Here is a 21,793-nt window from a genome sequence, read left to right as displayed (position 1 = left end):
CTTGCAGCTATACGACAACATATTCGATTTGCTTGGCCCAATCGTGAGTGGACAAGAGACGTGGAATGGGCATCGAAGCAGTGGAGGGGAAGCATATTGTCAATGTTGCTTATCGAGCATTACTTGGTGCATGCATATACCATATATGGCGAGAGAGGAATTTGAGACGATTTTTGAGCACACCCATTAGCCGGAAACTGTATTAGCTACTTGCATCATAGAAGACGTTAGACAGAGGATAAGTAGTATTAATCTTTCCAGTTCTATTAGTACATGTGCACTCTATAGACTTTGGCGTATCCCTTGGTCTGTTGGGGGAGCCACCAATGATTGTTGTACTTTATACCTCTTTTTTTAATGAAACTTACATTTACCCCAAAAAAAACAAAAACCATGCAAAACAGCTAAATTTTGAACGTTATCAAAATTCGAGGAAACTTGACCCAACCGTTGGTCTAGACTCAAGCATTTGTGTTGGTAATTTGCTAAGCGTAATAATAACTACAAGTTATCTTCATCAATCGCATTAGGATAAGTATGTAGTGGTATGTTCCCAACGAATAATCCAGTCGGAATAGGGCTAGATTGCTTAGGAAAAATTCTGCAATTTTTCACATCATTGATGACATCACATCTGACAACATCATGGCTTACATCATGGCTGGCATCATCAGGGCTTACATCATGGATGACATCATCAGGGCTTACATCATGGGTGACATCATCAGGGCTTACATCATGGATGACCTCATCAGGGCTTACATCATGGATGACATCATTAGGTCTGATGGACCTTCGGTTTCTTCGGCCTTGGGCGAGGCATATCATAACAACTGAGGAGGCAGGCCACCTACTTGAACCGTTCAGTGCAGAGGATATAAAAAAAGTTGTTTTTGACATCGGCGAGGATAGAGCACCTGGACCTGATGGGTATTCATCAGGATTCTATAAAAAAGCCTGGCCGGTGGTGGGACAGGAGATAACGAAGGCAGTACTGGATTTTTTTTCTACGGGGAAGCTTCTTAAGCAGATTAATAGCACAATATTGACGGTTATCCCCAAGGTACACTCTCCCACAGCTCTTGCAGATTTTCGCCCTATCTCCTGTTGTAACGTACTTTATAAAATCATTGCTAAACTTATTGTCCAAAAATTGAGTGTGATATTGGACAAGATTATCAGCCCCTGCCAGGCAGCGTTTGTCCCTAGCCGGAGCATAGGGGATAATGTTATGTTAGCACAGGAACTCTTCACTGGTTACAATCAGGCCCGACTCCCACCGAGATGTGCTTTGAAAGTTGACATTCGGAAGGCGTATGACACTGTCGAATGGGATTTCCTGCTATCGGTGCTTCAGCTTTTCGGTTTCCCAGAGACTTTCAGTCGATGGGTTGAGGAGTGTATCAGTTCACCTTCCTTTTCGGTGGGGATGAACGGAAAGCCACATGGATATTTTGCGGGTGCCAGAGGGCTTCGACAGGGCGATCCCTTATCACCATATCTCTTCGTCCTTGTGATGGAGGTTCTACATATGGGAATACTATAGCTGATCGAGCAGGACATGAACTTCGCATTCCATTGGAAGTGTGACGATCTTAGAATCTTCCAACTGGGGTTTGCTGATGACTTACTCCTATTCTGCCGAGCCAATACTGCATCTGTTCGGGTCTTCAAATCTGGATTAGATAGATTTGCTGATTGGTAGGGGTTACGCCTCAATGTTGAAAAAAGCCACATCATCATATCCCGATCAGCCCAGAATATACGAGAGAAGCTACTTGCGGTGTTGGGGTTTCAGGAAGGCCACTTACCGATGAGGTATTTGGGTCTACCATTGATCTCTTCTCGATTATCTATCGCCGACTGCCAACCATTACTGAGTAAGATCGATACACGGATCAATGGTTGGGAGGGATTGGCACTGTCATATGCCGGCAGGGTACAAATCATTAAGTCTGTTCTTGTGGCTATGGGTGTCTATTGGGCTTCGGCATTTATTTTGCCAAAAGGGGTCATTAAAAACATTGAGAAGCGAAGATCCCACGACATTGTTTTATCCTATGGATGGCTATTCAGGAAAAACTACCAACAACAGACAAACCTTGGCTCACACACATTGGAGGGTGTATTCTATGTGATGAAGAAGCAATCGAGAAGCATAATCACTTATTCTTCCGATGCCGATTTAGCAGAAGATGCCTTAAAGCCATACGGGAAATCATTCGATTCGCTTGGCCCAATCGAACATGGGCAATGGATGTGGAATGGGCAGTGAGGAAATGGAGAGGGAAGCATATCATTAATGTAGCATACCGAGCATTACTTAGGTCATTCGTTTACCATTTGTGGAGAGAAAGAAATTCCAGACGGTTCCAGCAGATTGAGCACCTGCCTAATGTATTGGCTTCTCTTATTATTGACGATGTTAGGCAGAGGATATTGAGTCTTAATCTTTCTAGTTCGATTAGTACATGTGCTCTATATAGACTATGGCGTATCCCTTGGCCAGTCGAGGGAATACCCAATTCACTGTTGTACTGTACCATATTTTTCATTTATGAAATTTATCATTACCAGGAAAAACATTGAGAAGCGATTGCTAGCTTTCTTATGGAGAGGTACGGGAAATAGTGGATACCCTAAAGTTGCATGGAAGGAGATTTGCAAACCGAAGGAGGAGGGAGGCCTTGGCCTTAAGGATATGGGAACTCTTAATCGAGCATTGATGTGCAAAAAACTCTGTGAAGTCATCCGATGTGATAGGACTTCTATTTGGGTCGAGTGGCTGCGGCATGGCAGACTACGAGATGATTCGATATGGACTATCCCGGAGAATCGTGGACCATGGGGATGGAGAAAAATGTTGAGGTTGAGAGGCTGGTTACGCTCAGTGGTGGAATATTGCATTGGTGATGGAAGTGATTTTTTCTTATGGAAGGATCCCTGGCATCACCTTGGGCCCCTCCTTGACAGATTTCCGCGGGGACCCAACAGTCTAGGATTGCATGAGTCTACCATGCTAAGCTCGGTTATTTGTGAGGGTCATTGGCACTGGCCATTAATCACAGACATGGAATGCGTGGAGATTACACACGTGCTGCCTCGGATCCATGGGGGTACAGATCGTATTATATGGAAAGGTTCGAGTGGGAAACCCACTACCCAGGAGTTCTATCGGGCTATGATACCAGCAGGACTGAAAGTAGGTTGGATTTCACTACTTTCGGGTTCTTTAAAGATCCCGCGACATTTGTTTATCCTTTGGCTAGCTATCCTGGAGAAGCTCACAACGACGGATAAACCATGGCTTTCCCATCTTGGGTGCTGCGTGCTGTGCAATGAAGACATGGTGGAGTCACATAACCACCTGTTTTTCCACTGCAGATTTAGTAGAAGATGCCTCAGTAGTATTCGGCGCATTGTACGATTCCAGTGGCCTAATCGGGATTGGGTCAGAGATGTTGAATGGGGTGCAAGAAAATGGCGTGGGAAGCACATCATCAATATATCCTACCGATGCCTGCTTGGATCGTGTGTATACCATATTTGGAGGGAGAGAAATCTGAGACGTTTTGAGCACGAGGAGAGGCCCCCGAGTGTAGTGGCCAACTTAATAGTAGAAGATGTTCGGCAACGTATACTCAGTATTAAGCTTCCTAGCTCTATTAGCACATGTGCCTTGTATAGACTGTGGCGTATCCCTTGGCCTGTCGAGGGAAGCGCCTAATGAGGGACACTGTTGTACTATACTTTCTTTTTAATGAAAATTACACGTACCAAAAAAAAAAAATGGTACAGTACAACAATATGGTCCCCAAATGGTTTATCCCTCGATAGGCCAAAGGATTCGCCATAATCGAAATAAAGCACGTGTACTGACTGATCTAGATAGTGGGATGCTATGGATTCGCTGTCTAATGTCCTCAATGATTAGCAATGCCATGGTAGTAGGCGTCCTCTCTGTGTGATCGAATCGTGTCAGGTTTTTTTCCTTCCAAATGTGGTATACAAATGATGCAAGTAGTGCTCTATAAGACATGTTGATGATGTGTTTACCTCTCCATCTCCGTGAAGCCCATGTAATGTCATCTTTCCACTCTCTATTGGGCCACAAGAACCGTATCGTTCTTCGAATTTCCGTAAGGCATCTTCGACTAAATCTGCATTGGAAGAATAAATGTGCATGTGTCTCTGTCATTCCTTCATTGCATAGGATACATGGGCCAAGGTGAGCAAGCCATGGTTTATCTGTCGTAGCCAACTTGCCTTGGATGGCAAGCCATAGAATAAAGTTGTGATGTGGAATTTTAAGTGATCCCGAAAGTAGTGAAGACCAGCCTACTTTTGGTCCTGGTGGGTCAAATAACTCATAAATAGCCTGTGTTGTTGGTTGGTCATTCTCAAATCTCCAAATTATGCAGTCTTCCCCTCCAAAAATAGTGGGTAGTGCATGTGTGATCTCCAAACACTCAAGATCCGTGATAAGGGGCCACTGCCATACTCCTTTATGAATCACCGTGCTTAGTCTGGATGACTCATCTAGTCCAAGTAGCCTCGGTCCTCGTGGGAAGGAGTCACAAAGAGGGCCAAGGTGGTGCCATGGATCCTGCCACAAGAAGAAATTCCTCCCATCTCCAATCTGATAGTCCACCATGGTTCGGAGAAACATCCGTAATCGAAGGATTTTCCTTCATCCCCATGATCCACGTTAGCTGCTGCGTCATCCACCGGAAGTACAAGTGTCGTCGCTGGAGAACTGCTCCTCATCATCGGAAACTGCAATTTTGCCGTCGAAATCGGATTTTTCTCCGGCAAAAAGCGCGACCTAGCATATTCAGTGTTCATCTCCTTCTCCTCCGTCTGTTTTCCGGCCATATAGTGACGATGTCCAGGTAGAAGACATCTTCTAGGTTTGGGATGGCGAACCGGCGCCGCCGTTGCGCGATTCAACTCACAGCCTCCAATTTTTTCTTCCCATCGACGTTTGAGTTCATTGAGTGCTGTTATGGACGAGGTATCACCATCTCAAACCCTGTAAGCAAGTCCCAAAAACTCATTAAAATTAAAACCAGAAAGCTTGGATTCCGCATCAATGCTGTCGCCCATGGTGGCGGCATCAAACCCTAGCTTTGGATCAATAGTTTCAGCACGCAAGGTAACGTCTTTTCCACATGGTTGTGTTCCTCCCATCCCCCTGAAACCTTGGCTGCAATTAGAGTCGTGAAAATTACCGTCAAACGCCGGCAGAGAATCGCGTGTCTCATCGTCTTCCAAGGTTGCAGCAAACCCTAAAAATTGCGGCGCTGAAGCAGCCGTTTTTTTCTTGCCCAAGGTTCCTCCTTTCCCATGTGAAATTAATGCTGATGTCTCCCCATTCGTCTGATCACATTCTTTCGCCTGAAAAACGCCATTGGCCGGCGCAATCCGATCGTCTTCATCCTCCAAAACCAGATTTGCAGAAAACCCTAGGTTTGGCGGCCGCGAGGGAAATCGTCTCATCCATGGCTAGGTTCGAGTCAGTTTTAGTTTCTGTGACTTCCTCAACATCTGCAGCAAAGATCACGTCATCTTCTTCCTCCAAACCGGCGCTATTCAACAACAGCTTCTCAAAATCCGCCGGCGACCGTTCATATTCTAAGCAAAATTTTTCCGATCTACCTTCACGACTGCCCTTCCCATGACAGATTTCCTCAGCCCCGATGTCTTCCTCGTCGGTCGGATCTCCTCCACCATCGATGGCCGTGTGTGATGTATGTGTGTGTGCCATTTGTGATGTGTTAGTGTGTGTAGGAGAGAGAGAATTTTTAGAGAGAGAATTTTTGTGGACCATTTTCTTATGGTTTACGTTCAAAATTTAGCAGTTTTGCACGGTTTTATAAAGTAAGTTTGTTTCCCTTTTATACTAACTTGTAGTTATTATTACGCTTAGCAAATTTGCAACAAAAATGCTTGGGTCTAGACGTACGATTGGGTCAAGTTTCGTTGAACTCTGTATACGTTCAAAAGTTGACTGTTTTGCACGGTTTTATTAAAACAAGTTTGTTTCCCTTTTATACTAACTTGTAGTTATTATTACGCTTAGCAAATCTACAACACAAATGCTTTGGTCTAGACCAACGTTTGGGTCAAGTTTCATCGAATTCTGAGACCGTTCAAAATTTAGCTGTTTTACATGGTTTTTTTTTTTGGGGTAAGTGTAATTTTCATTTAAAAAAGAGAGAAGTATAGTACAACAATGTCCCTCATTAGGCGTTTCCCTCAACAGACCAAGGGATACGCCACAGTCTATACAAGGCACATGTGCTAATAGAGCTAGGTAGCTTAATACTGAGTATACGTTGCCGAACATCTTCTACTATTAAGTTGCCCACTACACTCGGTGGCCTCTCCTCGTGTTCAAACCGTCTCAGGTTTCTCTCCCTCCAAATATGGTAAACACAAGATCCTAGCAGGCTTCGGTAGGACATATTGATGATGTGCTTCCCACACCATTTTCTTGCACCCCATTCAACATCTCTGACCCAATCCCTATTAGGCCACTGGAATCGTACAATGCGCCGAATACTATTGAGGCATCTTCTACTGAATCTGCAGTGGAAAAACAGGTGGTTATGTGACTCCACCATGTCTTCATTGCACAGCACGCAGCACCCAAGATGGGAAAGCCATGGTTTATCTGTCGTTGCTAGCTTCTCTAGGATAGCTAGCCAAAGGATAAACAAATGTCGCGGGATCTTCAAAGAACCCGAAAGTAGAGAAATCCAACCTACTTTCGGTCCTGCTGGTATCATAGCCCGATAGAACTCCTGGGTAGTGGGTTTCCCACTCGAACCCTTCCATATAATACGATCTGTACCCCCATGGATTCGAGGCAGCACGTGTGTAATCTCCACATATTCCATGTCCGTAATCAATGGCCAGTGCCAATGGCCCTCATAGATAACCGAGCTCAACTTGGTAGACTCATGCAATCCCAGACTGTTGGGTCCCCGCGGAAATCTGTTGAAGAGGGGCCCAAGGTGATGCCAGGGATCCTTCCATAAGAAAAATTCATTTCCATTGCCAATACGATATTCCACCACTGAGCGTAACCAACCTCTCAATCGCAAAATTTTTCTCCATCCCCATGGCCCACGATTCTCCGGGATAGTCCATATTGAATCATCTCGTAGGCGGCTATGTCGCAACCACTCGACCCAGATAGAAGTCCTATCACATCGGATGACTTCACTGAGCTTTTTGCACATCAATGCTCGATTAAGGGTACTCATATCCTTAAGGCCAAGGCCTCCCTCCTCTTTTGACTTGCAAATCTCCTTCCATGCAACTTTAGGGTATCCACTAAATCCGTACCTCTCCATAAGAAGACTCGCAATCTCTTCTCAATGTCTTTAATGATCCCTTTTGGCAAAATAAATGCCGAAGCCCAATAGACACCCAGAGCCACAAGGACAGATTTAATGATTTGTACCCTGCCCGCATATGACAGTGCCAATCCCTCCCAACCATTGATACGTGTATCGATCTTGTTCAGTAATGGTTGGCAGTCGGCGATAGTTAATCGAGAAGAGATCAATGGTAGACCCAAATACCTCATCGGTAAGTGGCCTTCCTGAAATCCTAACACCGAAAGCAATTCCTCTCGTATATTTTGGGCTGAACGGGATATAATGATATGGCTTTTTTCAACATTGAGTCTTAGCCCCGACCAATCGGCAAATCTATCCAATCCGGATTTGAAGACCCGAACAGATTCAGTATTGGCTCGGCAGAATAGGAGTAAGTCATCAGCAAACCCCAGTTGGAAGAGTCTAAGATCGGCACACTTCCAATGGAATGCAAAGTTCATGTCCTGCTCGATCAGCTGTAGAATTCCCATGTGTAGAACCTCCATCACAAGGACGAATAGATATGGCGATAAGGGGTCGCCCTATCGAAGCCCTTTGGCACCCGCAAAATAACCATGTGGCTTTCCGTTCATCCCTACCGAAAAGGATGGTGAGCTGATACACTCCTCAATCCATCGACTGAATATCTCTGGGAAGCCAAATAGCTGAAGCACCGATAGCAGGAAATCCCACTCGACAGTGTCATACGCCTTTCGGATATCAACTTTCAAAGCACATCTCGGTGGGAGTCGGGCCTGATTATAACCAGTGAAGAGTTCCTGTGCTAACATAACATTGTCCCCTATGCTCCGGCCAGGAACATGTTTTACATGGTTTTATTAAAGCAAGTTTGTTTCCCTTTTATACTAACTTGTAGTTATTATTACACTTAGCAAATTTACAACACAAATGCTTGGGTCTAGACCTGCGATTGGGTCAAGTTTCGTCGAATTCTGAGAACGTTCAAAAGTTAGCTGTTTTGCACGGTTTTATTAAAACAAGTTTTTTTTCCTTTTATACTAACTTGTAGTTATTATTACACTTAGAAAATTTAACACACAAACGCTTGGGTCTAGACCTACGTTTGGGTCAAGTTTCGTCGAATTCTGAGAAAGCTCAAAATTGAGCTGTTTTGCACGGTTTTATTAAAACAAGTTTGTTTCCCTTTTATACTAACTTGTAGTTATTATTACGCTTAGCAAATTTACAACACAAATGCTTTGGTCTAGATCAACGTTTGGGTCAAGTTTCATCTTGAGACCATTCAAAATTTAGCTGTTTTGCACGGTTTTATTAAAGCAAGTTTGTTTCCCTTTTATACTAACTTGTAGTTATTATTACGCTTAGCAAATTTACAACACAAATGCTTGGGTCTAGACCTGCGATTAGGTCAAGTTTCGTCGAATTCTGAGAACGTTCAAAAGTTAGCTGTTTTGCACGGTTTTATTAAAACAAGTTTTTTTTCCTTTTATACTAACTTGTAGTTATTATTACACTTAGAAAATTTAACACACAAACGCTTGGGTCTAGACCTACGTTTGGGTCATGTTTCGTCGAATTCTGAGAAAGCTCAAAATTGAGCTGTTTTGCTCGGTTTTATTAAAACAAGTTTGTTTCCCTTTTATACTAACTTGTAGTTATTATTACGCTTAGCAAATTTACAACACAAATGCTTGGGTCTAGACCTGCGATTAGGTCAAGTTTCGTCGAATTCTGAGAACGTTCAAAAGTTAGCTGTTTTGCACGATTTTATTAAAACAAGTTTGTTTCCCTTTTATACTAACTTGTAGTTATTATTTTTTTTTTGGGTAAATGTAACTTTCATTAAGTAAAAACAGTAGTACAATACAACAATGTGATCATCTGTTGGTTTCTCCCTCGACAGGCCGAGGGATACGCCATAGTCTATATAGAGCTCGTGTACTGACTGATGTAGATAGAGTAATGCTAAGAATCCGCTGTCTAATATCCTCAACTATCAATAAAGCCATGGTGCTAGCTGTCCTCTCGGTGTGCTCGAATCTTCTCAAGTTCCTCTCCCTCCAAACGTGGTAAACACATGCTGCTAGTAGTGCTCGATAAGACATGTTGACAATATGCTTACCCCTCCATCTCTGGGAAGCCCAGTCAACATCTGTTTGCCAGTTTCTATTGGGCCAAGTAAATCGTACCACTCTCCGTATTGCTGCAAGACACTGTCGACTAAATCTGCATTGAAAGAATAAGTGTCCATGTGTCTCCATTGCTCCCTCGTTACATAGGACACAAGGGCCAAGATGGGCTAACCATGGTTTATCCGTCGTGGCCAACTTGCCAAGGATAGCAAGCCATAGGATGAATAAATGGCGAGGAATCTTTAATGATCCCGAAAGTAGTGAATACCAGCCTACTTTCGGTCCTGGGGGGTCAAATAATCTATAAAGAGCCTGAGCTGTGGGGTGCCCCTGCTCAAATCTCCAAATAATCTGGTCTTCCCCTCCGTGGATCGTGGGTAATACATGTGTGATCTCCAAACACTCAAAATTTGTGATAAGAGGCCAATCTGCTTCAGAAGTCGGCCCGTATTAAAGAATTCCAGCACTGCTGAAGACACCTCTTGCCCCACAATATGCCAAGCAGCTTTGAGAAAGCCCGATGAATACCCGTCTGGTCCCGGTGCTTTATCCTCAGCAATATCAAAAACTGCCTACTTGACGTCCGCTGTTGTGAATGGCAGGAGTAAAGAATTGACGTCCTCTTCACTCAAAGTAGTTATTATTACGCTTAGAAAATTTAACACACAAACTCTTGGGTCTAGACCTACGTTTGGGTCAAGTTTCGTTGAATTCTAAGAATGCTCAAAATTTAGCTGTTTTGTACGGTTTTATTAAAACAAGTTTGTTTTTTCTTTTTGGTAAAAGTAAGTTTCATTAAGTATAAATGGTACAGTAGAACAATGTGGTCCCCAAATGGTTTATCCCTCGACAGGCCAAGGGATTCGCCATAATCAATATAAAGCACATGTGCTGACTTATCTAGTTAGTGTGATGCTATGGATTCGCTGTCTAATGTCCTCAATGATCAGTAATGCTATGGTGGTAGGCGTCCTCTCGGTGTGATCGAATCGTCTCAGGTTTCTTTCCTTCCAAATGTGGTATTCACATGATGCAAGTAGTGCTCTATAAGACATGTTGATGATGTGTTTACCCCTCCATCTCCGTGAAGCCCATGTAATGTCATCTTTTTTTTTTTTTGGGTAAATGTAAATTTCATTAATAAAGAGTAATGGTACAGTACAACATGTGATCATCAAATGGTTTCTCCCTCAACCCAAGGGATACGCCATAATCTATACAATGCTCGTGTACTGACTGACGAAGCTAAATCAACGCTAAGAATCCTCTGCCTGACGTCATCGACAATTAGGATACTCAATGTGGCCGGTGTCCGCTCAGTGTGTTCAAATCTCCTCAAATTTCTCTCCCTCCATATGTGGTAGACACACGATGCAAGAAGTGTACCGTAAGCGCTATAAATAATGTGCTTACCTCTCCATTTCCGCGTCGCCCATTCAATATCTGTTGCCCAATCCCTGTTAGGCCAGTGAAAACGAATCCATCTGCGAATCTCAAAAAGGCATTGACGACTAAATCTGCATTGGAAGAATAAATGTGAATGAGATTCTGTAGTTCCCTCATCGCACAATATGCATACCCCCATGTGAGATAGCCATGATTTGTCCGTGGTAGGTAGTTTGCCAAGGATTGCGAGCCATAAGATGAACGAATGACGAGGAATCTTCATGGAGCCCGAAAGTAGTGAAGACCATCCTACTTTCGGCTCGGGGGGATCAAATAATCGGTAGAGGGCCTGAGTAGTAGGTTTCCCTTCGTCACATCTCCACACCACCCGATCCTCACCTCCAAGAATAAGCGGTAGGTTATGTGTGATCTCCAAACATTCGAAGTCCGTGATGGTAGGCCATTGCCACTCTCCTGCTGAAATCACCGAACTGAGTTTTGCAGATTCTTCAAGTCTAAGATGACGTGGACCACGAGGGAACCGCTCAATAAGTGGACCCAAGTGATGCCACGGGTCCTACCAAACAAAGAATCTATCTCCATTTCCAATCTGGTAATCCACGATAGAGCGAAGAAAAGGACGGAGCCTGAGCATTTTCCGCCATCACCAAGATCCTCCATGTTCACAGACAGTCCAAATTGATGTGTCCCGTAATCGGTCTTGGTAAAGCCATTGAACCCAGATGGATGTCCTGTCACACCGGATAACATCACATAATTTCTTGCTCATTAATGCGCGATTCAAGGTAGAGATGTCCTTGAACCCGAGTCCCCCCTCATCTGTCGGTCGACACACATCTTTCCAGGCTACCTTGGCGTAGCCACTAGACGTCGTACCCTTCCATAGGAAATTCCTCAACCTCTTCTTAATTTCATTGATAACTTTCTTAGGTAGTATGAATGCAGATACCCAGTATAAGCTCAATGTCGAAAGTACGGATTTGATGATTTGTACCCGCTCAGCATATGATAACGAAATCCCTTCCCATCCAGTAATGTGTGCATCGATTTTTGAAATAAGAGGCTGATAGTCAGAGATAGACAGTCTAGAAGAGATTAAGGGGAGACCCAGATACCTCATCGGTAGATGCCCCTCTTGGAAGCCCAAAATCTCCAACATCTGATCTTTCAATTCTTGAGCTGAATGGGATATGATTAAGTGGCTTTTTTGAACATGCAGCCTAAGGCCCGACACCTCCGCGAACCAGTCCAATCCCTCCTTGAAGACTCTGATGGAGTCAAAGTTAGCTCGACAGAAAAGAAGCAGGTCGTCTGCAAATCCCATCTGGAAAACCTTGGAACTCTCACACTTCAAATGATAGGTGAATTGCATGTCCTGCTCAATTCGTTGCAGGAATCCCAAATGTAAAGCTTCCATAACGAGGACAAACAGATAAGGCGATAGTGGGTCTCCCTGTCGTAATCCTCTCGCTCCAGTAAAGAACCCATGAGGTTTTCCATTGAGACCAATTAAGAATGATGTCGTGGAAATACACTCCTCGATCCACCTTGTGAACTTAGGTGGGAATGTAATGTCATCTTTTTTGGGTAAATGTAAATTTCATTAATAAAGAGTAATGGTACAGTACAACATGGGATTATCAACTGGTTTCTCCCTCTACCCAAGGGATACGCCATAATCTATACAATGCTCGTGTACTGACTGACGATGCTAAATCAACGCTAAGAATCCTCTGTTTGACGTCATTGATGATTAGGATGCTCAATGTGGCCGGTGTTCGCTCAGTATGATCAAATCTCCTCAAGTTCCTCTCCTTCCATATGTGGTAGACACACGCTGCCAGTAGTGTACGGTAAGCTCTATTAATAATGTGCTTACCTCTCCATTTCCGTGTCGCCCATTCAATATCTGTTGCCCAATCTCTATTGGGCCAGTGAAAGCGAATCCTTCTGCGAATCTTATAAAGGCACTGACGACTAAATCTGCATCGGAAGAATAAATGTGGATGAGATTCCGTAGCTCCCTCATCGCACAATATGCACACCCCCAGGTGAGATAGCCATGATTTGTCTGTGGTAGGTAGTTTGCCAAGGATTGCTAGCCATAAGATGAACGAATGACGAGGAATCTTCAAGGAGCCCAAAAGTAGTGAAGACCATCCTACTTTCGGCTCAGGGTGAGCGAATAATCGGTAGAGGGCCTGAGTAGTAGGTTGCCCTTCGTCACATCTCCACACCACCCGATCCTCTCCTCCGAAAATAAGCGGTAGGTTATGTGTGATTTCCAAACATTCAAAGTCAGTGATGGTAGGCCATTGTCATTCTCCTGCTGAAATCACCAAACTGAGTTTTGCTGATTCTTCAAGTCTAAGATGGCGAGGACCTTAAGGGAATCGCTCGATAAGTGGACCCAAGTGATGCCACGGGTCCTGCCAAACAAAGAATCTGTCTCCATTTCCAATCTGGTAATCCACGATAGCGCGAAGGAAAGGACGAAGCCTGAGTATTTTTCGCCATCCCCAAGAACCTCCATGTTCACGGATAGTCCAAATCGATCTCTCACGTAATCGGTCTTGGTAGAGCCACTGAACCCATATGGATGTCCTGTCACACTGATAACATCACATAATTTCTTGCTCATTAATGCGCGATTCAAGGTGGAGATGTCCTTGAACCCAAGTCCCCCCTCATCCATCGGTCGACACACATCTTTCCAGGCTACCTTAGCGTACCCACTAGACGTCGTACCCTTCCATAGGAAAGTCCTCAATCTCTTCTCAATTTCATTGATGACTTTCTTAGGTAATATGAATGCAGAAGCCCAATATAAGCTCAATGCTGAAAGCACAGATTTGATGATTTGTACCCGACCAGCATATGATAATGAAATCCCTTCCCATCCATTAATACGTGCATCAATTTTTGAGATAAGCGGTTGGCAATCAGAGATGGTCAACCTAGACGAGATTAAGGGAAGACCCAAGTACCTCATTGGAAGGTGGCCCTCCTGAAAGCCCAAAATATCCAACATCTGGTCCTTCAAATTTTGAGCCGAACGTGAAATGATTAAGTGACTTTTTTGGACATTCAACCGAAGGCCCGACAACTCCGTAAACCAGTCCAATCCCTCTTTGAAGACTCTGATGGAGTCTAAGTCAGCTCTGCAAAGTAAGAGGAGGTCGTCTGCAAATCCCATCTGAAAAACCTTAGAACTCTCACACTTCCAATGATAAGTGAATTGGATGTCCTGTTCAATTCGTTGCAAGAATCCCAGATGTAAAGCTTCCATAACAAGAACAAACAGATAAGGAGAAAGTGGGTCTCCCTGTCGTAGTCCTCTCGCTCCAGCAAAGAACCCATGAGGTTTTCCATTGAGCCCAATCGAGAATGATGTCGTGGAAACACACTCCTCAATCCACCTTGTAAACGTAGGTGGAAACCCGAACAACTGCAAAACTGCTAAGAGGAAGTCCCACTCCACCGTATCATAGGCCTTCCTGATATCCACTTTAAGTGCGCATCTCGGGGGTAGGCGCATCTGGTTATATCTCGAGAATAATTCCTGGGCTAACATAATGTTGTCCCCAATGCTTCTTCCCGGAATAAAAGCTGTCTGACATGGGCTAACTATCTTGTCCAGTAGCACACTAATTTTTTGGACGAGTAGTTTCGCAATGATCTTGTATAAAACATTGCAGCATGAAATTGGTCTAAAATCATTAACCGACATAGGAGTATGTACCTTTGGGATCAGGGCCAAGATCGTGGAGTTGATCTGCTTCAGAAGTTTTCCGGTAGAAAAGAAATCTAGTACCGCCCTCGTAACTTCTTCCCCCACCACAGGCCAAGCCGCCTTGAAAAACCTTGACGAGTAACCATCAGGTCCCGGTGCCTTGTCATCAGCAATATCGAACACTGCTTGCTTCACATCATCCGCCGAGAGTGGAAGGAGTAATTGATTAGCTTCCTCATCAGTGATACAGTGCCTTGCCCACGGTTTAAGATAACGAATATCCACTAACAGCCGTCTTCTGGTGCCTCCTAAGAGGTTCTGATAGTATGAGACAAACTCATGGGCGACTTCCCCTAGATCCGTGTGTGTGAAACCATTCTCATCATTGATCTGTAAGATTCTTCTCATTACTCGTCTCTGTGCAATTTTACGAAAGAAAACCCGGGAACATTGGTCTCCGTCTTTCATCCACTCCATCTTGGCTCTCTGTTGCAGCATAATTTGTTCAAGTTTTGCCGCTTTAGCATAAACGACTCGACAACAATGCTCCAGAAGTAAATATAGCTCATTTTGTCTGTCAGAGCTCACCAACTGTTGTGCCTCATCAAGAAAACCTTTGGCTAGTTGGACATTCATCGTCAAATCTCCCTTATTTCTCCTTTGTAGTCTAAAGACTGGTTTAAGTGCCTACAGCTTACGTGTCACAGCATACATAGGAATACAAACAATCTCATGATGCCAAATATTCTGCACATTGTGGATAAACTCAGGTGAATGGGCAAGATAGTTATCAAATCGAAACATGCCTCCATTATGCTGTTGTATATCCCCATGTAAAACCAGTGGAGAGTGGTCAGATGTCCGTGGAGTAAGGCTGTGATAATATGCACTCGGGAACCTTGCCAGCCAGCGGTCATTAATAAGAATCCGATCCAGCCGCTTCCATAAACTCCTCATAGACGTACTGCAATTATGCCACGTGAACCAATCACCTTGCATAGGAAGTGGGATCAGCCCCGCCTCCAGAATACCGGCATTAAATTCTTCGGTGGCCATCCTTATATCTCCTGAGATGCCACATACTTCGTTAAGGTCACGTATTGCATTAAAATCCCCTCCCACCATCCACGGGATGTCAGAGCATTGCTGAGCTAGCATCTCCAGTGCAGTCCATAAATTCCGACGATCAATCACCTCAGATGCCCCATAAACAACAGTGATAATAACAGATTCATTGTCAGCCATATTAGTAACCCGACAGTGAATAAATTGATCTGCCGAGTCTAAGATATGGACATCAACAACATTCTCATCCCAAGCTAGCCAGATGCGATTACCAACAGAAGAATAATCGACAAACCATTTCCAATGTGGAAGTAGAAACGATTGAATATGCATAACATTATTTAAACGAACACGAGTTTCAAGAATGCCTAGGAAGTGTAACCTGTATTCAGAGACCAAGTCCTTCAAAGCGAGGTGATGGTCTCGTTTGTTCAGCCCACGGACATTCCACATAGCGATGTTCAACATGGATCATTGTCCATGGGGCTGCTTGTGTTAGGACCCCCTGAATGCTCACCTGCATCATCAATTAAGTGCAAAGCGTCAAAAGCATTATAAATAACAATTGCCTTACCTCTCTCGTCTTGCTTGGAGTGGTTCTGGTCCACATGTCTATCTCCCACATCTGCTTTGGGTATATCTTCAACCACTGGTTTCATCGTATTACGTCCCTTAGTCGGAAGTTGTGGCTGTGATACATTGACTTTCGGCACATACACATTTACTGTTGGCTTCGTCGGTTTGCGGGTTTTGTTTAGTGCACAATCCTTATCCAAATGTCCCAATGACATGCATGCTGTGCACTTTGGCGGGAGCCATTCGTACTCAACGTCAACTTTGCAAGGTGTCTCCCCTCCTTCTTCATCAGGTGCCATGACAATTATATGTTTATGCAACTTTTGTGTGGCATCAATCATCACACATACACGAGCAAAGTCCAGTGTCGTGCATGCTCTTGTAATCGCGTCGGGGTAAAGGGGCTTCCCCAGACCACTCGCTACAGTGCTCAATCCTTCTGTCGTCCAAAATTCCATCGGAAGGTGTCGTAATTTAATCCAGACGGGCACTTGTGTATGCTTCAACTTTCTCATGGCCATCCCCGGTTCCCACTTTTGAAGTACTATCGGCTGCCCTTGGAACAACCACGGGCCTCCCTCAATTATCTCCTCCATATCAAAAACTGTTTTAAACTAAAAAAAGAAGAATCTGTTTGTGGTCGATGTCACCTCCCTTAGTGCTGGCCAGACCGAATGTGCAAACTCCTTAAGGTGATGATAATATGGCCGTTTGCCCATGAAATAGCCAACTGCAGTAGATTTCCAACGTTTAGACCCATTACGGACCGCATCTAAAGAAGGTCGAACGACAACCTCTCCGTTTTGCATTGTTGGGGCAATGAATGATAAGGTTTTCCGGGTCGAATGATTAAATGCATGCGCTATTTTGTCGTCAATGATTGTTTCCGGTATGCGTGCAACGGGATATTTCCAACGTACAATCCCGTTGGAACAGGAGCATCATGCATAGCTTGTTTTCTTTCCACAGAATTGCTGACATCAGCCCTATTTTTGCATGTGTCCGAGCCTTGTATCATCGATGATGTCAGCCCTAGATTTGATAGTGTAATTGCTGACATCAGCCCTAGGTGCACCTGTGTCATTGCTGACATCAGCATCAATGTAATCGCTGATGTCAGCCCTAGGAGCAGCGATGATGTCAGCCCTAGCATCAGTGATGATGTCAGCCCTAGCAGCAGCGATGATGTCAGTCCTACTAGGGCTGATGTCAGCAGTATGTTCCAAGCAAGCCTCCATGTCACTCACATTCCCCGCCACATCAGCTCCAACGTTGTCCACCGAGGCGTCCATGTCAGCAACATTGCGCACGTCATTCTTCGTCGGAATTCCAACGGTCGCCGGCGAGATCTGGTTCTCGTTGCTGCTGTGCAAAGCCGCCGGCGAAGTCTGGTTCACGTTGCTGCTGTGCAAAGCCGCCGGCGAGGTCTGGTTCGCGTTTCTCAAAGCCGCCGCCGAGATTTGGTTTGCGTTGTTGCTGTGCAAAGCCGCCGGCGGAGAAGGTGTGATTATTCTCCCACGCACAGCCGGTCGACGCTGAAGTGTCGCTGCCATTCCGGTCCCTAGTATCGTCGTCGCCTGTGTTGTACGTCTCCGGCATACCTGTTTCAACTCGCGAGCAAACGGGTGTATCGTCAACATTCAAGCTTTCCGCCGGCAACCGCGACTTCTCAATCCCAAATCGAGCCTCCCATAATCGTTTCAGTTCGTTCAGAGCATCCATTGCCTGTGAGTCGCCATGGTCGATTACTTTGTGTGCGAGAGTGAGGAACTCGTCCAAGTTGAAGTCGCGTGGAGACGAAGACCCATTTCCGCCATTGTTGACGGCGCGAGACCTCAGTTCCAGATCCGGCTGTTCACCGCCCATTTCTTCACCATTTCTTATCACCAACGTTCCTTCCACCTCCACAGACGTTGGGCTGCCATGGGAGTCACCTTCGGTCGCCGGATCAGAGGAGGCCGGCTCTTCTTCTTCCATGGCGAGTTGGGGTTCTTCTTCGCGCAGCAACTGTTCATCTTCCTCCCCTCCATCCCCGGCCACCGGACGGCTGTCGGCCTCCTCTCCACCATAGTCGTCGCCGGCCGGCGCTTCTCCTCCATCGCCGGTCGGAGTTTTCATGGGGAAGACAAAAGTGTGTGTTTTTGGTGGTGTGTAATGTCATCTTTCCACTCTCTATTGGGAACAAAAAAAAAAAAAAACAGTTTGTTTTCCTAGTTCTATCTTGAATCATGCATTAATGACAAAGAAACTATGTGATATCATCAGGTGCGATAGAACCTCAATATGGGTTGAATGGCTTTACCATGGTCGGTTACGAGACACCTCCATTTGGTCAATTCGGGAGCATGGAGGCTCATGGGGTTGGAGGAAAATTCTACGTCTACGGGTTTTCCTCCGCCCTATGGTCGACTATCAGATCGGAGACGGGAGGAGATTCTACCTTTGGCAGGACACGTGGCATTACCTTGGACGTCTTAGTGACATATTTCCACGGGGACCGAGACTACTCGGAATAGAAGAATCAGCAAGACTCAGTATGGTGATTAGTGGAGGAGCGTGGCAGTGGCCTCTTATCAGAAATTTCGAGTGCTTGGAGATCACACATGTATTACCCACGATCCACGGAGGGGAGGACCGGATGATTTGGAGAGATTATTTGTATAGATTATTTGACCCCCCAGGACCGAAAGTAGGCTGGTCTTCACTACTTTCGGGATCATTGAAGATTCCTCGTCATTTATTCATCCTATGGCTTGCTATCCTTGGCAAGTTGGCACGACGGATAAACCATGGTTAGCCCACCTTGGCCCTTGTATTCTATGTAACGAGGGAGCAATGGAGACACATGGACACTTATTCTATCAGTGCAGATTTAGTCGACAGTGTCTTGCAGCAATCCAGAGAGTGGTACAATTTACTTGGCCTAATAGAAACTGGCAAACAGATGTTGACTGGGCTTCCCAGAGATGGAGGGGTAAGCATATTGTTAACATGTCTTATCGAGCATTACTAGCAGCATGTGTTTACCACATTTGGAGGTAGAGAAACTTGAGACGATTCGAGCACACCGAGAGGACAGCTAGCACCATGGCTTTATATCAGTTGAGGATATTAGACAGCGGATTCTTAGCATTACTCTACCTACATCAGTCAGTACACGAGCTTTATATAGACTATGGCGTATCCCTTGGCCTGTCGAGGGAGAAACCAACTGATGATCACATTGTTGTACTGTACTACTATTTTACTTAATGAAACTTACATTTACCCAAAAAAAAAAGTTTGCTTTCCTTTTATACTAACTTGTAGTTATTATTACGCTTAGCAAATTTACAACAGAAATGCTTGGGTCTAGACCAACAACGTTTGAAGAATCAGCAAAACTCAGTTTGGTGATTTAAGCAGGAGAATGGCAATGGCGTACCATCACAGACTTTGAATGTTTGGAGATCACACATAACCTACCGCTTATATTTAGAGGTGAGGATAGGGTGGTGTGGAGATGTGACGAAGGGCAACCTACTACTCAGGCCCTCTACTGATTATTTGATCACTCTGAGCCGAAAGTAGGATGGTCTTCACTACTTTTGGGCTCCTTGAAGATTCCTCGTCATTCGTTCATCTTATGGCTCGCAATCCTTGGCAAACTACCTACCATGGACAAATCATGGCTATCTCACCTGGGGGTGTGCATATTGTGCGATGAGGGAGCTTCGGAATTTCATCCACATTTATTCTTCAGATGCAGATTTAGTCGTCAGTGCCTTTATGAGATTCGCAGAAGGATTCTCTTTCACTGGCCCAATAGAGATTGGGCAACAGATATTGAATGGCGACACGAAAATGGAGAGGTAAGCACATTATTAATAGCGCTTACCGTACACTACTTGCATCGTGTGTCTACCACCACATATGGAGGGAGAGGAACTTGAGGACATTTGAACATACTGAGCGGACACTGGCCACTTTGAGTATCCTAATCATCGATGACGTCAGGCAGAGGATTCTTAGCGTTGATTTAGCATCGTCAGTCAGTTCACGAGCATTGTATAGATTATGGCGTATCCCTTGGGTAGAGGGAGAAACCATTTGATGATCACATGTTGTACTGTACTATTACTCTTTATTAATGAAATTTACATTTACCCAAAAAAAAAAAAGTTTCGTCAAATTCTGAGAACGTTCAAAATTTAGCTGTTTTGCACGGTTTTATTAAAGCAAGTTTGTTTCCATTTTAAACTAACTTGTAGTTATTATTACGCTTAGCAAATGTATAACACAAATGCTTGGGCGTAGATCTACGTTTGGGTCAAGTTTCGTTGAATTCTGAGAACGTTCAAAATTTAGCCGTTTTGTACGGTTTTATTAAAGCAAGTTTGTTTCCCTTTTATACTAACTTGTAGTTATTATTACGCTTTGAAAATTTAACACACAAATTCTTGGATCTAGACCTATATTTTGGTCAAGTTTCGTCGAATTTTGAGAATACTCAAAATTTAGCTATTTTGCACGGTTTTATTAAAACAAGTTTGTTTGCCTTTTATACTAACTTGTAGTTATTATTACGCTTAGAAAATTTACAACACAAATGCTTGGGTCTAGACCAATGTTTGGGTCAAGTTGCAGTGAGAACCCATGCAGAGAGAATGCTATCCAGAACGTATATTTTCCACAGATATTCGTATGGCTATGGAAGAGTTTAATATTTGTATCCAGAACGCAGGATTACTACCATTACCCATGCAGGGAGAACGGTATACGTGGCATAATTGCAGTGCTAATCCACGGAATCTGTGGAAAAGATTGGATCGAATGCTGATCAATGATACATGGATGGATCGATTCTCGACCTCTTTTTACACTAGCCTTACCCCACGTACTTCAGATCACTCACCGCTGGTGCTATACGGGGATAGTCAACAACATTATGGAGGTATGTTTCGATTCGATAATTACCTCGCCCTATCACCAGAGTTTATTCCCAGTGTGCAGCAGGTTTGGCAGCATAACATCATAGGGGTGCCTATGTATGCGGTAACTAGGAAACTCAAAGCACTTAAACCGGTGTTTAGAGAGCAGAGGAGGAAAAAGGGGGACTTATCACACAATGTCCAGCTGGCGAAAGGGTTTCTTGAGACGGCGCAATTGCTTGTTACTTTAAACAAGCGGGATGATCTATTCCTACAGCTGGAACACTGTTGCCGGTTAGTACTAGCTAAAGCAGCCAAACTTGAGCAGATTATGCTTCAACAGCGAGCAAAAATGCAATGGATGAAGGGGGGTGACCAGTGCTCCCGGGTGTTCTTTCGTAAGATTGCTCAAAGGAGATCAGCAAGGAGAATCTTACAAATTAATGATGAGCATGGAGACACTCACACAGAACCAGGAGCAGTAGTCAATGAATTTGTCACATTCTATCGCAGCCTTCTAGGTGGGGAACAGAGACGAGCTGTGATAGACCTTTGGTTCTTGCGACCTTGGGCTAGACATCTATTGAGTGAAGAGGATGC

This window comes from Sesamum indicum, linkage group LG11 (assembly GCF_026168435.1).
Source record: "Sesamum indicum cultivar Baizhima isolate 11 linkage group LG11, ASM2616843v1, whole genome shotgun sequence".
NCBI lineage: Eukaryota > Viridiplantae > Streptophyta > Magnoliopsida > Lamiales > Pedaliaceae > Sesamum > Sesamum indicum.
Note: the sequence above shows the minus strand (reverse complement) of the source record.